Raw genomic sequence first — 17,519 nt, forward strand, 5'->3', positions numbered from 1 at the left:
ATTACCCTAGTGAATAATACCATGCATGGTAATGTAAGCTATTCCTCGCCTCAAGCTATAGTCCTTTTCTGGATTGCAAACAAGTATCCAAATGTTGTTACCCTAGATCAGGGGTCTGCAACCTTTTGCTCTCCATATGTTTTTGTACAAATCGCTCTGGTTAACGTTCCATATCATGAGGATTTCGTCAATGTACCTCTTCCACAGAATGACATGTGGTTCATATCCTGGATCTGCATAAACTAGTGTGTCATCATATTGTCCCATGAATACATTCTCCTCCCTCCATCCAAGCAAGCAGTTTGTCTAAAGTTAAGGAGCAGCAAAACACAGTGACGTACGAACTAGGGAGACAAGAAGGTACCATGCTCACCCTGCTTCCCCCACAGGTTCTAAAGGGAAGGGATCTAGGGTTTGGAGCTGTCTGAGACGTTTCTGCCCAACTGGTGCACTCGAGAGTGCTTTGATGAGTGTGCTGCAGGTTGTAGCTGGTGTCCTAGCTGCTCCTCTAGCAGGCTGCCCACGCTACAAATCATTTTGTAGATCTGCCTAGAAAGAGCTTTATCTTTCTCTCAGAGCTGTTGCAGCTACATGTTAGAGGGATCCTGTGTCAATCATATTCTCCATGGTGTAGAAAGACTGTTGAAATGTCCAGCTCTTGCATTTCTGAATTCACAATATTATGCAGATCATTTCTACTAGTCTTCCCCCGCCCACTGTCACCCATATGCTCCTCCATAGCCTCGCATCATAGCTGCTGCAGCTCCATATATTTTATATTTTGACAACATGTTTAATTCAGGCACTGCCAGCACAATTGTTAGTATCAAAACTGCTGACCTGCACAATCATATATTGCTTTTCCATACTATGATGGAAACTCAGCTGCATTCTTTCAAACCAGCTATTGCATTCCGAAGGCACTCGCGACCTTTGGGATCATAGATAGAGCAAAAGGGCCATTTCAGAGGTCTATCTTGAAGGCCACTGAAGAAGGACTACAGGAGTATGTTCATTTACATCAATTTGTAGATGATCAGCCAACAGTAGCTTGGAGTCTTTTTATACACTTACAACTAACAATAACACGAAACATGGGAAATAACATGCTTATTGCAGATCCTTTAGGTGAGGATCTATATGTTCATGTTCATAACCCACACTTACAATGTCAAGATTTAAGTTTTTCACCCCGTACTAAGATTGCTGCCCCCTTTCCTTCTGCTCCAGTTCTCTTTGAACTTGTTTCCCCAACAGGCATGTCCTAGATGTCATGTATGTGCCACAAAATGTTCGATATGGAAACTAGAGTGAATATACTGCTGTGAGACATAGGTAGAGTGGCAGGACTGGGACGCAATTAGGAGTGAAAGCTTAGGCCTCCCTCTTCACTACCCTGCCCCTATTGTACTACATAGGAAGGTAAGGTCCTGGTGGGGGTGGGTGCAGGGTTATCCCAGAGGGCATGGACTCCCGATTTCCACCAAAACCCACATCACAGAAAGGAGGAATATACACTACATGGTAATACATCCCTACATTCTCCATTACATTTGGGAGATGTTAGTGCAGTCATGGCTTTTACGTTGAATTCTGGGGCTTTTAGCCCTGGATTTCCCCATTATAAAACCAGGACTCCAAGTCCCAAAATGAAAAGTTAAAACCAGGTGCCTCCTAAATGGAAAGGATAATGTTGACATGTAAGCATGAGTGAGTCATAAAAACAAATAAAAAGCCACCTTGTATGGAAAAGGGTACTGATACATGACTTCTCCCTACATCACACCTAATTAATTTGGCCAGGCATTTCTCTATTCTATGCCAGGCCCTGCTCTTCTGTTCTAACTTAACCTCTCCCCTCAATTTCATGTTGCCATGTAAACCTTTCAAAGGTATTCTTGCTCTCCAAAACTTGAGTCCCCTTATTTCATCAATCATTGCCCCTCCTTTCTTCGCTATTTCACTGTTCTTCTATCTGTGTACTTTCCATGTATGTGGCTTCTCTTCTCTTCCCTTTGCACTGTGTGTCCTCCTTTCTATGTCCCTTTGCTGTGCTTTTCCTCCTCTCTTCTCTGTTATGCCTTCAAAATGTGTGCTATGTTTGTTTGTTTTGTTTGTTTGTTTATTTATTTCTAATGCGCACCAGACCCGAGGGTATCAGGGCGCAGCATTAAAAGCAGATGCAAAGCTTAGGTTACAGGCATAGACGTACAAGAATACAGGCAAGGAAAAATATAGCACAATACAACAGAGGCAAAAGAAATATGTACAATTAAGGCATTTAGCATGTGTGTTTGCAGTAAGCGAGGATCTAAACAGGTAGGAGTGCAGCAGACAAGCCTACAGATCAGTAGATTTGAGCAGGTTGATGTACTTGTGTCTAAAAGTCAGATAAGGTTGATCTTCTCTAAGAGGGAGAGGCAGAGAGTTCCATAGTTTAGCTGCTTTCGCAGGAAAGCTGCTGCCACCAGCCCTAGACAGCCTGCATCTAGAGATGGTAAGACAGTTAGCGTTGCATAGTCTTGTCAGTCTAGTAGAAGATCTTCTCTGGAATCTGTCTGAGATGTAACTAGGGGCCATATTGTTTAAAGCTTTATAGGTGAGGGATGCGGTTTTTATAAGGATTTTGTCTTGGGTTGAAAGCCAGTTGTTGAGGCGTCTAGTCGCTGAAATATGTGATCTTCTGGGTACTCCCAGTGCAGCTCTTAAGGCATTATTCTGAAGGATTTGTATTCTTTGAACAATGTCCTTGTTAGTGCCAATGTAGAGAGCTGTCATGATGCATACCCCCCGGGCATCCAGACCACGTCCATCAGCCCCGGGAGCAGGCATCATATTGCCTGGAGAAAACCCAGCAACCCCTGCTAGGGGCTGTATGGGTTCAGTCCTGGCGCCAATGGCGCCAGGCTCATATGGGACATCAGTCCTGGCGCCAAAGGCGCCAGGCTCATAAGTGCACACTTACCTGATGCAGACCATGCTGCAAGAAGATCCAAGCCCATGTGAGGCCTGGAAGGGGACTACTTTACCTTAGGGACTATTTTGTTACTCGGGTGTGGTCGGGGAGGAATACCTACCTGGGACTACTTTGGAGGCTATTTAAACCACGTCCGAAGAGCAGCACACGCTACGCGTTATTCTGCATCTAGCAGCGTAACATTCACCATGCCAGCAGCAGCATCCAGACTTCTGCCACGCCCGCCTCGAACCTGGAGCACCTAGAAAGAAGGAAAGAAGCAAAGGTTAGAACAAGAATATTACCTGATTTCTTACCTGATCCCGGATTCATCGCATCTTCAAACCTGAGGAAAGACTTTGTTTTAAACGCGCCGCATCGCCAACAGCAGCGCCGCGCCATACTCACCGTTCCACGCAGCATCTCTTCGATGCGGCGCTGTCTCCATCTTTACATCGCCGAATTCCCGCACCTAAGGGGGACAACAAACAACAAGGTGAGCAGAGAGAACAGACAGAGACAATCTCTTTAGCTTACCTGATTTTACCGCCGGAGGTATTATTCATCAGCACGCCACCTCTTCTTATGCCGCACCTGTGAGAAAAGGAGAAAGCAGCAAGTTTAACCCTGGGCATTATTTACCGGACAGTGTTGGGTAACACAGACTTTTACCGGAGCGCTTTCAGTTGTAAATCTTCTTATTGGGTCAAAGATGCAAGATAAAAGAGAAATTGGACAGGAGTGAATTCCAGACATTTTGAACTCTTACGAACTATATACTTACGGCTCTTCGCCAGGACCTTTTGGAGTCCGGATTCGTCTACAACTCTTCCAATATCTTCAGGCCAGTGAAGTAACTGGTCATCAACGCGCCCCTGCGTACTTCGCAGGATGGAGGGCTCATCCTTCAAGAATATAAGGTGAGATTGCTAAGAGGGCACTTCAGTGGTGATTAGAGGGGAGGACAGTGGGGGTGCTATCACTTGAATCCACAAGTGGCTAAATCCATCTCTCCACTTGTAGGAGAATATTTCTATGAGTCAAGCAAACAAGAATTGGAGGGCAGATCCAGTCAATCATCGCTGCACTACGCATCACGTGGGTGGAGGCCGCAGCAGTCCGGGTCCGACCGACGCCCCTGTGGTAGCCAGGTGAGCGTAACAAGAGCATTGCAATAATATAACCTGGAGAGTATTAAGGCTCTGGCCAGGATCATGTAGTTGTCATTGGACAAGAATGATTTACCAGCCCTGATGAGCTTGCAAGTGTAGGCAGTGGCGGAGGCCGTTGCCCTCACTTGCTAGTCAAAGGAGAGAGCATGGTCAAGGTAGAAGCCCAGAGTCTTCACCTCCTTGGCCACCTTGATAAGGTTCCCATCGATGTTGGATGATGAGTAGTCTTGGCCTAATTTCTTGAGATTGGTATGGGTGCCCAGGATGATGAGCTCAGTCTTTTCATCATTCAGGCATAGACCGTGGATGGTCATCCATGCCTGGATGATGATATACACTCTATTCACCAACGCCAAATCCATGTCATAGACTCCGGAAAGTGGGAGGAAAATCTGAGTATCATCTGCGGAGCTGGTGTAGGTGATACCCAGATGGTCCAGATCATCAAACAGGGGCTTGGTGAATATATTGTATAGTGTGGGGGAGACACAGGAGCCCTTAGGGACACCGCATGTGATAGGAATGGGGTCTGCCACTGCTGACGTGGAGAAGACCCTCATGGTTCTGTCGCTCAGGAAGGATTTTATCCATCTGATAGCTTCAGCAGAGAAGTGGGCTGCCGAGTCCAAGTGGTCACATAGCACCTTATGATCCACCAGATTGAATGCAGCAGAGAGGTCTAAAAGTAAGAGGAGAGCTGTTTTGTCTCCGTCTCTTAACTTGTCGACCTGGGCTTTCAAATCAATAATAGCGGTTTACGTCCCATGTTGGGGATGGAATCCTGATTGTCTTGCTCCAAGGAGTTTGTGTAGTTCCAGGAAGTTTTGGATCTGGTTATAGGCCACCTTGTCAAGAATCTTGAGACAGAAGGGAACCGCCGTAATAGGGCGGTAATTCGTGGGGATTAATGGATCTAATGTTTGCTTCTTTAGCAATGGGAGTACCCAGGATTGCTTCACGTTATTGGGGATAATTCCAGATGAAAACGAGGCGTTAATTAGTTTGGAAATAAAAGGGGCAAGATCTCTTGCTGCATCTTTTATAATCTGTGCTGGGCATAAGTCACCTTGGCAGTTGGAAGGCTTTAGTGAGAGGATCACTTTTTCAACCTCAAGTGTGGAGGTCTTGGAAAAATGAAATCTGGCTATACTTGCACATCTTGATCCTCCTCTATTCCTGTAACTCTGTATCGTTTTCCAATATGCTCAGTGGTTGAAGTGTACCAATAAATGTAGTGGAACTGTGACCTCGGCGGGGGACATTGTAGGTTATAGCATAGTGCAGCAATTGAAAGTCTTTGTGCCTGGGGCGGCTTAACAGCCAAGTGAGTGGAAAGGGCAAAAGAAGGATGTGCCACAGTATTGTTTTTCTTTTTTTTCCATCTGTTGGTCAGTCAATGGGAGCATTTATATATTGACTCGGTGATTGTAACTCCACTAGAAACTATATATAACATCTGCCTGAAAGCATGCAGCTTCAACAGTGGCCTGGTACTAGAAAAATCTTGTGTTGCCAGGAGTAGAATTTGATATTTTATTCCAAATCCTGGTTCCCAAGATTGAAAGCCTTACCTCCTCTGGTATCACAGAGAATGTTAGGTATGAATAGTCTGTGATCCTCCAGAGGCCAAAGGTTGCATTCAGTAATATGCTTTCCTTAAGGCAGGCAGAAGCCGTCCCTTGGATGCATTTGAAAAGGATGCAGAGAATTTTAAGCTGAATTCTTAATTCCTACATCCAGAAATCAATCAGGTTATAGCCACCTGGATTCAAATAAGTTTAATTGAAGTGCCCCAATGCCCCCTTCTACGCAGGAGTACGCTGCAATATTACAAGAGACTAGCTACTAAGGTTCCTGCTGCAACGTGCACTTGCCCAGTGGACAATTCCCAACTAGCCCCCAGATATTAAAATGTACATTTGATTTACATACAATTGTTTACTTCAGAGGGGCTCCAGAGTCCCACGGTTCAAAGGTCCACCAGAAATAGTGGGACGTATTTTTGCACCAAAGCTAACACAGGACATCCACATCAAAGACCAGAGCTTTGAAATACGCCCAAGGAAAATTACAAGAGGAACTGATGGAATTTAAAGCATATTCAGCAAATTTGACAATCCCAATAAACAACAAAGTGAAGAGTTAACTGTATTCAGCGCTCAATTAAGAGAGTTGCATGGAGCAGAAAACATGTTAGTAACTGTCCACGTACTATGGACCCCCCAGATTTGTTTTACATTGTTCAAAGATTTCCAAAAATATGAGAGAATCCTGTCAGGTTTCAAGAAGAACTCCACGTGACAGGACACAGCTAAAATTGCTATGAGCTGCTTTTCATCCAGACACTTTTATTCGATTGTGACCAAGATTTAAATGGCTGCTACAGGAACCTCCGAGAGAGAATTTGAAGGAATTCACACATGGGCTCATCCGTACGATTTCAGAAATGTGCCCCAAGCAAATGGATTAGACCAGGATCAAGATCAATTTACCTGGGTAGTGCAAAAATCAATTTAAAAAGGCGTATGTTTGTTTTGATCATTATTCAGGCACCCCCAATGCAGCTGAAACAGCACAGCAAGCTATGGTATCTGCATTCATCATGGGACTGCAGCTCACAAGTGTAGAATGCATGAACTCACAGTTTGGGAAGGCAAGAACTCACATGGCAAGGGGGCTGATCAATTTGAAAGAGCTGTTTTGACCACTCTTCCCATTCTTCCTACATGTGCATCCATTTTATCTTCTGTGCCTGCACCTTCGGCCTGTTTCAGAGTAGTACATCCATGTTGTGCATTTTCTGCAGTTTCTGTACATCACATCAGCCAATATTTATTTGCCTTTACTTGTAGAAATGTACAGTATGCCTTCATAAGGCTTACAAATGGGCTTGTAGAACTCCCAATTCTCTTTTCCCAGATGTTGAAGAGAGGCTTAGGCTCTCTGGTGTCCAAAGGATGGTGTGCCCTGATTCAATATGTTGATGATCTTCTACTAGTTTCCACATCGTTAGAAGCCTTCAGCAGGATTCCTTTGCTATAGTAACTGCTCTTGCTTTAAAGCGACATGACCCATTTAGAGAAATGCTGCAGTTTTCCAAACTGGAGTCCAATAGCTAGGGAACAATATTTCCACTGGAGAAAGACACTTGCCTCAAGCTGAAATTGATGCCATCCTCCAGCAACAGATGAGAGGATTCCCAGTGATAGCTGGCCACTGCCACCAATGGATAATGTGCTATGCTTCAATTGTAAAAGCCTTTTGTCACAATCCTTCCCTTTATCCAACCCCTGAAGTTCTTCCATGGTCCCCACAAAGCAAATGTGGCATTTATAAACGTGAAACAAGAGCTGTCAAAAGTCCCTGCCTTGGGTCTACCAAATTGCTAGAAACCATTTATTCTTTATGTGATGAACATGATGGTACTGGGTGTTTTGATTCAAATTCATGGTGAGAAGCAAAACCTTATTGCCTATTACAGCTAACCCCTGGATCTCTAAGTAGAAGGTGAGCCACCCTGTCATTGGTTCATTGCTGCAACTGCTCTCTAAGTAGACAAAACTGAAACTTTGGTTTTATGCCATCGAGGAACTGTTTATGATCCCCATACTGACATGGATTTACACTCCTAAAGAGAAAAGCCCACACATTTCTAACTCCCTCAAAACATGAGGCTAATGTAACAATTTAGGGACAACCTACACCAGGGTAAGAAGTATGGATGCAGTACAATGTATTAGGAGCATATCAAGTACCAAATGCCTCTTCAGCCAAAGTTGCTGAATGAATTGCTCTCACTTGTGCTTGTATCCCAGCAACAGGCAAATCTGCTACTATCTACACTGATTCTGGCTAAGCCCATGGCACCACACATGACTTTGGCTAAATAACCTCAGCTGGTACCCCGAAATGCAATCGAGTGAATGTGGCTGTTTTACTAGAAGCGTTGCTGTTGCCCTCTGCCCTTGCAATAATCAATTGCAGGGCACATGAATCATCTTGTTCTGATGTTGCATGTGGAAACACCTTAGCTAATGAATCAGCTAGAACTGTGGCCCATAATGCACTTTGGTTTCTAATGATTTCCCTGCCTGTGTTGCAGTCTCTGATTGGCATCTTCTCTAGCCTGGCTGTGCGTCGGGATCTAGCTCCTGACCAAGAGAAAGTGTACTGGTCTTGCAAAAATTGAAAGTTAAATGAAGATACTTTGTGGCACAATCAAGATGGCCACCTGGTAGTGCCTAGATTGCTTTTACACTTTGTTGCTTGACTGGACAACTATGAGGACCGCTCTGGTAAGATGTGTATGATTGCTGCTGTTAACCATGATTGGTGTGTACCTTATTTTCCTACTGTAGCTCAGTAGTATTGAGCATTTGTCTGATTTGCTTAGTCCACAATGTAGGACAGACAGTGAAGAACGTACCATCTGCTAATCCTGTTCCTGAATGTCCTTTTGTAAACATACATATAGACTTTATTCAGTTTCATACATGTTTATTATATGAATATTCCTTGGTAGGTTTAGATATGTTCTCCAGGTCTGTTGAAAACTACCCATCCAGAAAGATGGTTTCTATCACTGGGGCTGATAACATTTTAACTGAATTAAGTTCCCATTTTGGTGTTCCTGTTATGACAGACAGTGATAAAGACACTCTTCATGGGTCAGGTTGTCAGAGATATCTGCAAAGCTCTACATTTACCCAACATTTACATTGTGCTTATCATCCCTCTTCTAATAGTATTGTTGAACGCAGGAATGGGGATATCAAGACACACTTGTCGAAAATGTGTCAAGCGATTGGTCATGGGGGGACAGAGGCTTTACCCTCAGTATTACTCCATATCAGAAATAATTCACACAGGAAACATGGAGTGTCACCCGATGAAATATTAACTGAATGCGCTATGTGTATGACCACTACTTCGCCTACTAGTCCACGCAATACGAACCTCCACCTGGGATATAGGGCAGTATTGAACTATTGTAAATCCTTTGTAAAGAACAGCAGACTTCCATATCCACAGGTGAAGGAAACCTTATTGGAAGCAGCTGACGGACCCCACCCTTTGCTCAAACCAGGAGATTGGGTGTATCTGCAAGTGCACTAGAGTAAGTCAGCACTTCAACCATGCTGGAGGGGCCCTCACCAGATACTACTCATGACGCAGACGGACATCAAGTGCCAGGTGCATCCATTGTGGACCTATGCATCTTTGTGCCGGAAAGTCCAACCTTTAGCTGGTGAACCAGGATTGACTACGAGATCTCCAGAGACCCCTGCTTCAATCACTCTTTCTAAAGAGATTACACCACCAGAATCTTCTCCTGCTTTCGATTCTGCTGCACCGGCTGCCACAGTTCCGTCAGCTGTTCTGGATTATTATCGATTTCCCACACAGGCTTCACCTCCAACTTGAATCGATATTGAAGTCTTGAAGCAGACGAATGCTGGTTGCGCCAGAAATGTTGAGCACTGGCACTTGTGCCCTTCAAGCTATGGATCCTACCTCTGTCATCAAGAAGGATCTCTGTCTTCGCCAAGGATGGTAAAACTACTTGCTTGTGTTTCTTAAAGGATACAGACGGCACCAAATGGCAGAACAAAACTCAGACGTCTTTGGGGGGAGGGGTAAATAAAGGGTTGGGGTGGAAGGTATATAAAAAAAGAATGAATTAAGGATGGCTTGGGAACCCCCCCAAAAATAATGTTAAAGAAATGTCAATGAAGTTTTTCGGCAAAACTCCCACGGCAATACACTCATTGGAAAAAAGGGGGTCAGCGAAATGACATGGAAGCCTACAAAAATATGGGTTTCTTTCATCTATTAATCCTGTTTCCTGAAGTGGCTGTAAGTGTCTTTCACATCTCGTATTATCCCTGATGGAACTCTGATGTGTAACTCCTTGGATGGTGTGAAAACACATCTTCTTGCATGTGCGCACCTTCCCATGCCATTGATTCTGATTTCTCAATGGCAACAATTTTCTTTGATTGGGGAGACATCAGTAGTGACCTGAGATTAGTCTAGAGACCCCATGGCCCTGAATCCTGTTCTGGTTATCATTCTTTACTTGAATTTCTTGACCTACCAAACTTCCCCCCACATGACCAACTGCACAAGAAACCGGCTCCTATTAGACTGTCTTCCCCCGATAAAGGTCTTCTTTGTTACACTAAAGGTCACACGTTGTTTATGGGTACAATTACTTGTAGATATTCTCAATACACTGTGCAGAAGGGCTGGGAGGATAGCTCAGGGGCAACGTGTTTGTTTTGAAAGCAAGAGAATGCACAGCAACACAGATTTGAGTCCTGATCCCTGCTTAGAGACTGGCCTCGGTATTAAGCACGTTATAAAATATGAATTAATGTTACTATTAATGGTGTGGTTTTCATCTTTATCAACTGGTTCTCCGTCATTAAATAAGGTTATGCCACAATTTATTTTCAGAACTTCCACTCACAGCAGGCTTCCAATGAATTGGGCTGACAGCTGCTGTATGGGATATGTGTTACCTGCTCTTAGACACTTTACCAAATGACCTTTGCCACCCAGATACAGAAGGGAATCAGGTTGGGAGAAGTCTGCTGAACGCATGAGCTATCCCATACCTGGAGCAGGCATTAAATTGAATCCTGAGAAAATCCTCAAGGTTTCTTTCTTGCTGGAGAAAGAAGGGAATGGCACATAAGAATCGTTATCACTGATGATCCACAAACATGTAGCTTTGCATACTAAGGTATTACAGACATGTATTGTGGTTTCTTAAAGGAGAGGTATGCGCCTGGTAGGTTCAGAGTGTCGTTCTGCTGCTATTATACATACAGTTCAATGAATGAGTTGGCGGTTTGGCCATGGCTCATGGAGTCCATTGGATCAGCGGGTGTTCACATTTTTATGGTATTTTTCTAGCATTAGTGATATTGAGGAGGATGGATTGGTGGTTTCTGCTGATAAAGTATATTCTCAATTGTTTGTTTAAAAACACTAGTGATATTTTGAAAGTTCCAGAAAGACTCATAGCCATGAAGATCTCAGAAGAAGTTTGGGGAGATGACAATTGCGATCTGGAACTATCAATCTAAAATGTCTGAGAGAAATGTGTGAGGCTTCGCGCAAATGTGGCCTCAAAGGCGAGATCTCTGAGGGAGAAAATGATAACTGGATGCGTAACTAAAAATGAAAAGAGACTGTTAATACGTTGTTACCATAAGTGAGAAATCCATCATTGGGACACTACGCCCAAATAAACTGAAAAAGGAAACCTATGTGGCTGGCGCCTATTTGACATGGAGAAAGGAAGGGGAAGAGAAATAATGAGGTACCGACTTGCACGTTTGAATTGTGTCATGCCACCACAATTAGTTTGAAGAATGCGTTCACAAATTGAAATTGGTTGTAATTGGTTATTTATAATGCACGCGGGCGTGGGGATTGAACTTGTGTTGCCCTGCGTCGTCTTGCTTACAAGAGCGAGCTCGTTGCCCCTGAGCTATCCTCTGGAGACAGTATGTTGAGCACACACTCCTAAGTTCCATTCTTTCTACCATTGCTAAACACATTTCAAAGCGCAATTGTATTCACTGTTCAGATCTGCACGTTCATCTTGTTTAGACCAAGTGTTTCAGCTTCAGGTATCCGGGACTTTCTGGCTTCTGCAACATGGCATATCCTCCTAATTGGGGCGGCGGATCCTCACTGTGACTTCATGGTAATGCTCCAGTCTCTGTAATATTCCAGGCTCCTTTATTCAAAATAAATGATCACAAAGGTATTAATTTGGGCTCTCGCTTGGGGCAGTAGCCTCATCCTAACTGGCAGGGGCGTTGCTAGGGGGGGGCTAAGGGGGCTATAGCCCCTGATCTTTTGGTTGTAGCCCCGGATAGAATCTCAGGAGCTACAGCCAAAAGACTAGCTAGCCCCCAGTCCCAACAGTTCCGACATCAGCTCAGCCCCGGGTCTTTTCCAGACCTAGCAACTCCCCTGGTAACTGGGGAAAGTTTCTCTCAGTATGTTTTGGTGTCTCCTGCAGCGCTTTGTATTAAAGAATCTTCACAAACTAACTTTACTTCAAACGCGATGTCAGTGTGCTATTTACCTGTGTCCTTCAAAAGAGCATAACAAAATGAATTGTGTTGAAACTTTTTTTTAGGGGGTTGGGTTGTAAAATGTCCCCAAATAAGGTCCCATTGAATTGAAAGTGTTGCTACGGCGTCCAGGAGACATTGTGAGATAGAATGAGCCCTGGCACTGAAATCTAGGAAATGAAGAGAAAGTAACAAAATGTTCAAAAGTCCATTTCGGATAAAGATAGGCCTGGACACTGCATTTGTTGGAAGGGAGTGCATTTCCCAAAGAATCCCCAAGAGACTTGCAATGACAAAAAATACCATCCTGACAAAATAACAAGAAGGTAGTTACATTCTGACAAACTTAAAATTAAGATTCGTAAATGTAATCCACACCTAGGCTGTGAGTTTCTTATTGTTTGAAACTGAGTGTGAGGATTATTTTGTGACTGCTTATTTGTCTTGGGAGAAGGCACTGCTTTCAGTAGCTTACTGAAGATGAGTAGAGCCTTTCAGATGCAAATGCAGCCATAGGTTCTAGGACTATATAAACATTCAAACTTGATTTTTGTATTGGTTGCTGATTTAAATTTATCGCGTTTGCTGCAGTACGCTTTGCGGTGCCCAAGAGGAGAGGGGGTGCGGGGGGGAACGAAGACGAGAGGTGTGGGGCACCGAATAAATAAGGTCCTTGAATGTTCTTGGAGGATTCCGACCCAACAGGTGGAGGAAGGGTCAGAAGAGCCAAATAAGCCAAACGTATGTGCATTGAGAGTATACAGTTCCGAGCGAAGAAAGATGGAACTGCCCTAAGGCCATCACCAAGGCGACGAAGTATGAGGTTGCAAGTGCAGGGTGTATAAGTGCAAGCAAAGTTCCAGAGCCAATGCACGTGGTGGTGGATGCAAGGGCCATCTCATCAATCTTCACACATCAGGATACAAGGGGGTAAATCCCCACACAGAAAGGAGCCCAATTCTCCATTAACTTTGTTAAAGAGCCTACCATGAAAACTGTAAAATTACCCAAAAATATTCTACGTCTCGAAAGGAAAAAAATATGTATTTGTACCAAGCTCAAAGGAGAGGCACAGAAGGGTCAACATGAACTCTTAAGTGCATTGCACACTTCCGCAGTTCCTGTTCCAAACCGGCGAAGGAAATTGCCTGAACATTTTCAAACATCATTTCCATATGTGGTTTGTGGCAATAGAGTGCACACAAACATATGAAGATGCTGTTCCCCAGATTTGCGCGAATGCCCCTGGGGCAAGGTGAGGGCAGTGCCACTGGATGAAAGAGGAATCTGAACATGCCAATTTATGATGAACACATTCATTTCCGCCTTAAGAATTCCCCACATTATTTTCTTCAGAGAAGAAGAGTATCTCTAACTTGCGCGAAAAAAGGACCCAGAGAATCTGACCAATTATGTAAATACCAGTTTTCCATGTAATACTAACAAAATATGCTTAAAACGAGTTTATTTTAAACTTTCTATCACTTTTCACCTTTCTCAAATTTGATATTTGTGTCACAAATTCACTGTCACAACCGGCACAGCCGGCCTTGTCATTGTATTGCCACTGGCCAATGATCACATACCACTTATGCATCGTACTGAAGAAACCATCGGGCCTGTAGTTATTTTGCGCTTTCAATAGAAAGTGCAAAATGAATAATTTCCAAATGTGTCAGAAAAAATCTGAAATGCGTTTCAAATCGCCTCAACGGTGAGGGAAGATGGGAATGAAAGGCAAATATAATAACAATGAGGAGAAAGAAAGAAGCCATCCTAGTAAGCCTTGTGAGCATTCAGAGCGTACAGTACCGCAACCGCGAACATCAGTGCTCCAAAGCCCGCGTCCACAGGGCAACGGTGAGGGAACACGAGAACGAAAGGCAAATATAATAATAATGAGGAGAAAGAAAGGGGCCATCCTAGTAAGCCTTGTGAGCATTCAGAGCGTACAGTACCACGGCCACGAACATCAGTGCTCCAAAGCCCGCGTCCACAGGGCAACGGTGAGGGAACATGAGAACGAAAGATATAATAACAATGAGGACAAAGAAAGAGGCGGTCCTAGTAAGCCTTGTGAGCATTCAGAGCGTACATTACCGCGGCCACGTACATCAGTGCTCCAAAGCCCGCGTCCACAGGGCAACGGTGAGGGAACATGAGAACGAAAGGCAAATATAATAACAATGAGGAGAAAGAAAGAGGCCGTCCTAGTAAGCCTTGTGAGCATTCAGAGCGTACATTACCGCGCCCACGTACATCAGTGCTCCAAAGCCCGCGCCCACAGGGCAACGGTGAGGGAACATGAGAACGAAAGGCAAATATAATAACAATGAGGAGAAAGAAAAAGGCCATCCTAGTAAGCCTTGTGAGCATTCAGAGCGTACAGTACCGCGGCCGCGAACATCAGTGCTCCAAAGCCCGCATCCACAGGGCAACGGTGAGGGAACACGAGAACGAAAGGCAAATATAATAACAATGAGGAGAAAGAAAGAGGCCATCCTAGTAAGCCTTGTGAGCATTCAGAGCGTACAGTACCGTGGCCACATACATCAGTGCTCCAAAGCCCGCGCCCACAGGGTAAAGGTGAGGGAACATGAGAACGAAAGGCAAACATAATAACAATGAGGAGAAAGAAAGAAGCCATCCTAGTAAGCCTTGTGAGCATTCAGAGCGTACAGTACCGCGGCCGCGAACATCAGTGCTCCAAAGCCCGCATCCACAGGACAACGGTGAGGGAACACGAGAACGAAAGGCAAATATAATAATAATGAGGAGAAAGAAAGAGGCCATCCTAGTAAGCCTTGTGAGCATTCAGAGCGTACAGTACCACGGCCACGAACATCAGTGCTCCAAAGCCCGCGTCCACAGGGCAACGGTGAGGGAAAATGAGAACGAAAGATATAATAACAATGAGGACAAAGAAAGAGGCGGTCCTAGTAAGCCTTGTGAGCATTCAGAGCGTACATTACCGCGGCCACGTACATCAGTGCTCCAAAGCCCGCGCCCACAGGGCAACGGTGAGGGAACATGAGAACGAAAGGCAAATATAATAACAATGAGGAGAAAGAAAGAGGCCGTCCTAGTAAGCCTTGTGAGCATTCAGAGCGTACAGTACCGCGGCCACGAACATCAGTGCTCCAAAGCCCGCGTCCACAGGGCAACGGTGAGGGAACATGAGAACGAAAGGCAAATATAATAACAATGAGGACAAAGAAAGAGGCGGTCCTAGTAAGCCTTTTGAGCATTCAGAGCGTACAGTACCGCGGCCACAAACATCAGTGCTCCAAAGCCCGCGCCCACAGGGCAACGGTGAGGGAACATGAGAACGAAAGATATAATAACAATGAGGACAAAGAAAGAGGCGGTCCTAGTAAGCCTTGTGAGCATTCAGAGTGTACAGTACCGCGCCCACGAACATCAGTGCTCCAAAGCCCGCGTCCACAGGGCAACGGTGAGGGAACATGAGAACGAAAGGCAAATATAATAACAATGAGGAGAAAGAAAGAGGCCGTCCTAGTAAGCCTTGTGAGCATTCAGAGCGTACAGTACCGCGGCCACGAACATCAGTGCTCCAAAGCCCGCGTCCACAGGGCAACGGTGAGGGAACATGAGAACGAAAGGCAAATATAATAACAATGAGGACAAAGAAAGAGGCGGTCCTAGCAAGCCTTTTGAGCATTCAGAGCGTACAGTACCGCGGCCACAAACATCAGTGCTCCAAAGCCCTACACAACATTTAAATGAAGGGCTCAGAAGGATAGCTCAGGCGGAATGCGTTTCTCTTGGAAGCAGGACAGCCAGGTTTAAATCCTGGTCCAGTGTTTGTGTAGTAAAAGATGAATTAATGATTTATGCTGTGATAAGAGCTGGTTTTCAGTCAGGCGACAGATTATCTAACATTTGCACCAGTGCTAAAAATGGAGCGAATGCTCGGATGATAAGGAATGGAACAAACCGGTTTTGCCACAATTCGTATTATAGGAAAGGTTTTCACTAGACAGTTTGTTGTACTATGTTTGCTGAAAAGCACCAAAAGAAATGTGTGTAGTACATTTAATTTTATTTTATGCAGCACAGGCAGCAAATACAGCAGTCTGCTTTCTATTTCAGATAGGGATTTGGGCTGGACCTGTTTGCTACATTGCATATTATTGAAGCAGCAAAATTGGTGCTGAATGTGTTTGCTCCATTTTTTATGACACAGGCACAGTTTTGATAATCTGTCCCAGGAAGCAAAATAAGGGCGTTGCTTAAGTGTATTAACTGCCTAATATATTATTTTCATGGAGTAGAAATGCCGTACATCCAGCACGTGGGTGAAGTGTTTTTTTGTTTGTTATTGTACTTTGATCCAAGGATAGAGAACATGGTCCTGTTTGCTACCAACGCTCAAAGGAAATACAGGTATTGTTCCTTTGAAACTTTTAGTTTTTACAAAAAGAGAAGGTGCAAACAGACATATATGTCCTGGATAATGTACTTGTATGTTCCATATTATCTACCTACTAACAGGCATCACATAAGAAATGTAAGCAGATGGCTCTGAAAAGGGGGCACTTTGACACAGAAACAAAATGGATGACGCAAGTCTTGCAGCAGGCTTGCCAGAAAGACTAACTGCTCCTAGCACTACGGTGCTCCGGCTGGAAAAAGTTCCGGATCAGGAGTAAATTACGGACGCGTCATGCCACCTGTGTGCATAAAAACAACAGCTGCGCCAAGAGGGGATCAGGGAGTGCCGACTCCCAATGTAGCAAGCTGGCCGCATCAGACGGACCCCTATTGGCACACGGGCCGAATTCCCAGCAAACCTACGCACTGCTACGGAAGATATGTATATGGCGGCAGGATTTATAATCTTGTCTCTAGCTACACCGCAAATCCCATGAAAACATGTTCAGTGCACACGGTCTATTATTGGCGTGCATGCTTAACAATTTCATGGGTGGTTTGCTTGGAACAAACAGCCTACTAATGAGATATTTTTAGGCATGTTTCTGTTTTCTGTACCTCAGTCAATGAGAATTTTGAAATAAAATATACTTCGAAAGAAAGTGGAGTATGTTAGCAAACAAAATACACTGTTCAGTCCGCCTAGGTCTGTGTCCCAAGTTTCACGAATCCTTATGTCCATGCACCAATGTGTACTTTGTATTGCATACCGTTTGCTTTATGCAGTGCAACCTTGCACTTCATTTGTTGTGGGGTAAAAATTGTCCTCTGCAAAAAAGCATTGCTGCAATACACATTTGCACCAGGACGATTTTTGGGGCGAATATTTACTTTTATTAG

The sequence above is a fragment of the Ambystoma mexicanum genome, chromosome 6q (assembly GCF_040938575.1).
Source record: "Ambystoma mexicanum isolate Mex_15411 chromosome 6q, UKY_AmexF1_1, whole genome shotgun sequence".
Classification (NCBI taxonomy): domain Eukaryota; kingdom Metazoa; phylum Chordata; class Amphibia; order Caudata; family Ambystomatidae; genus Ambystoma; species Ambystoma mexicanum.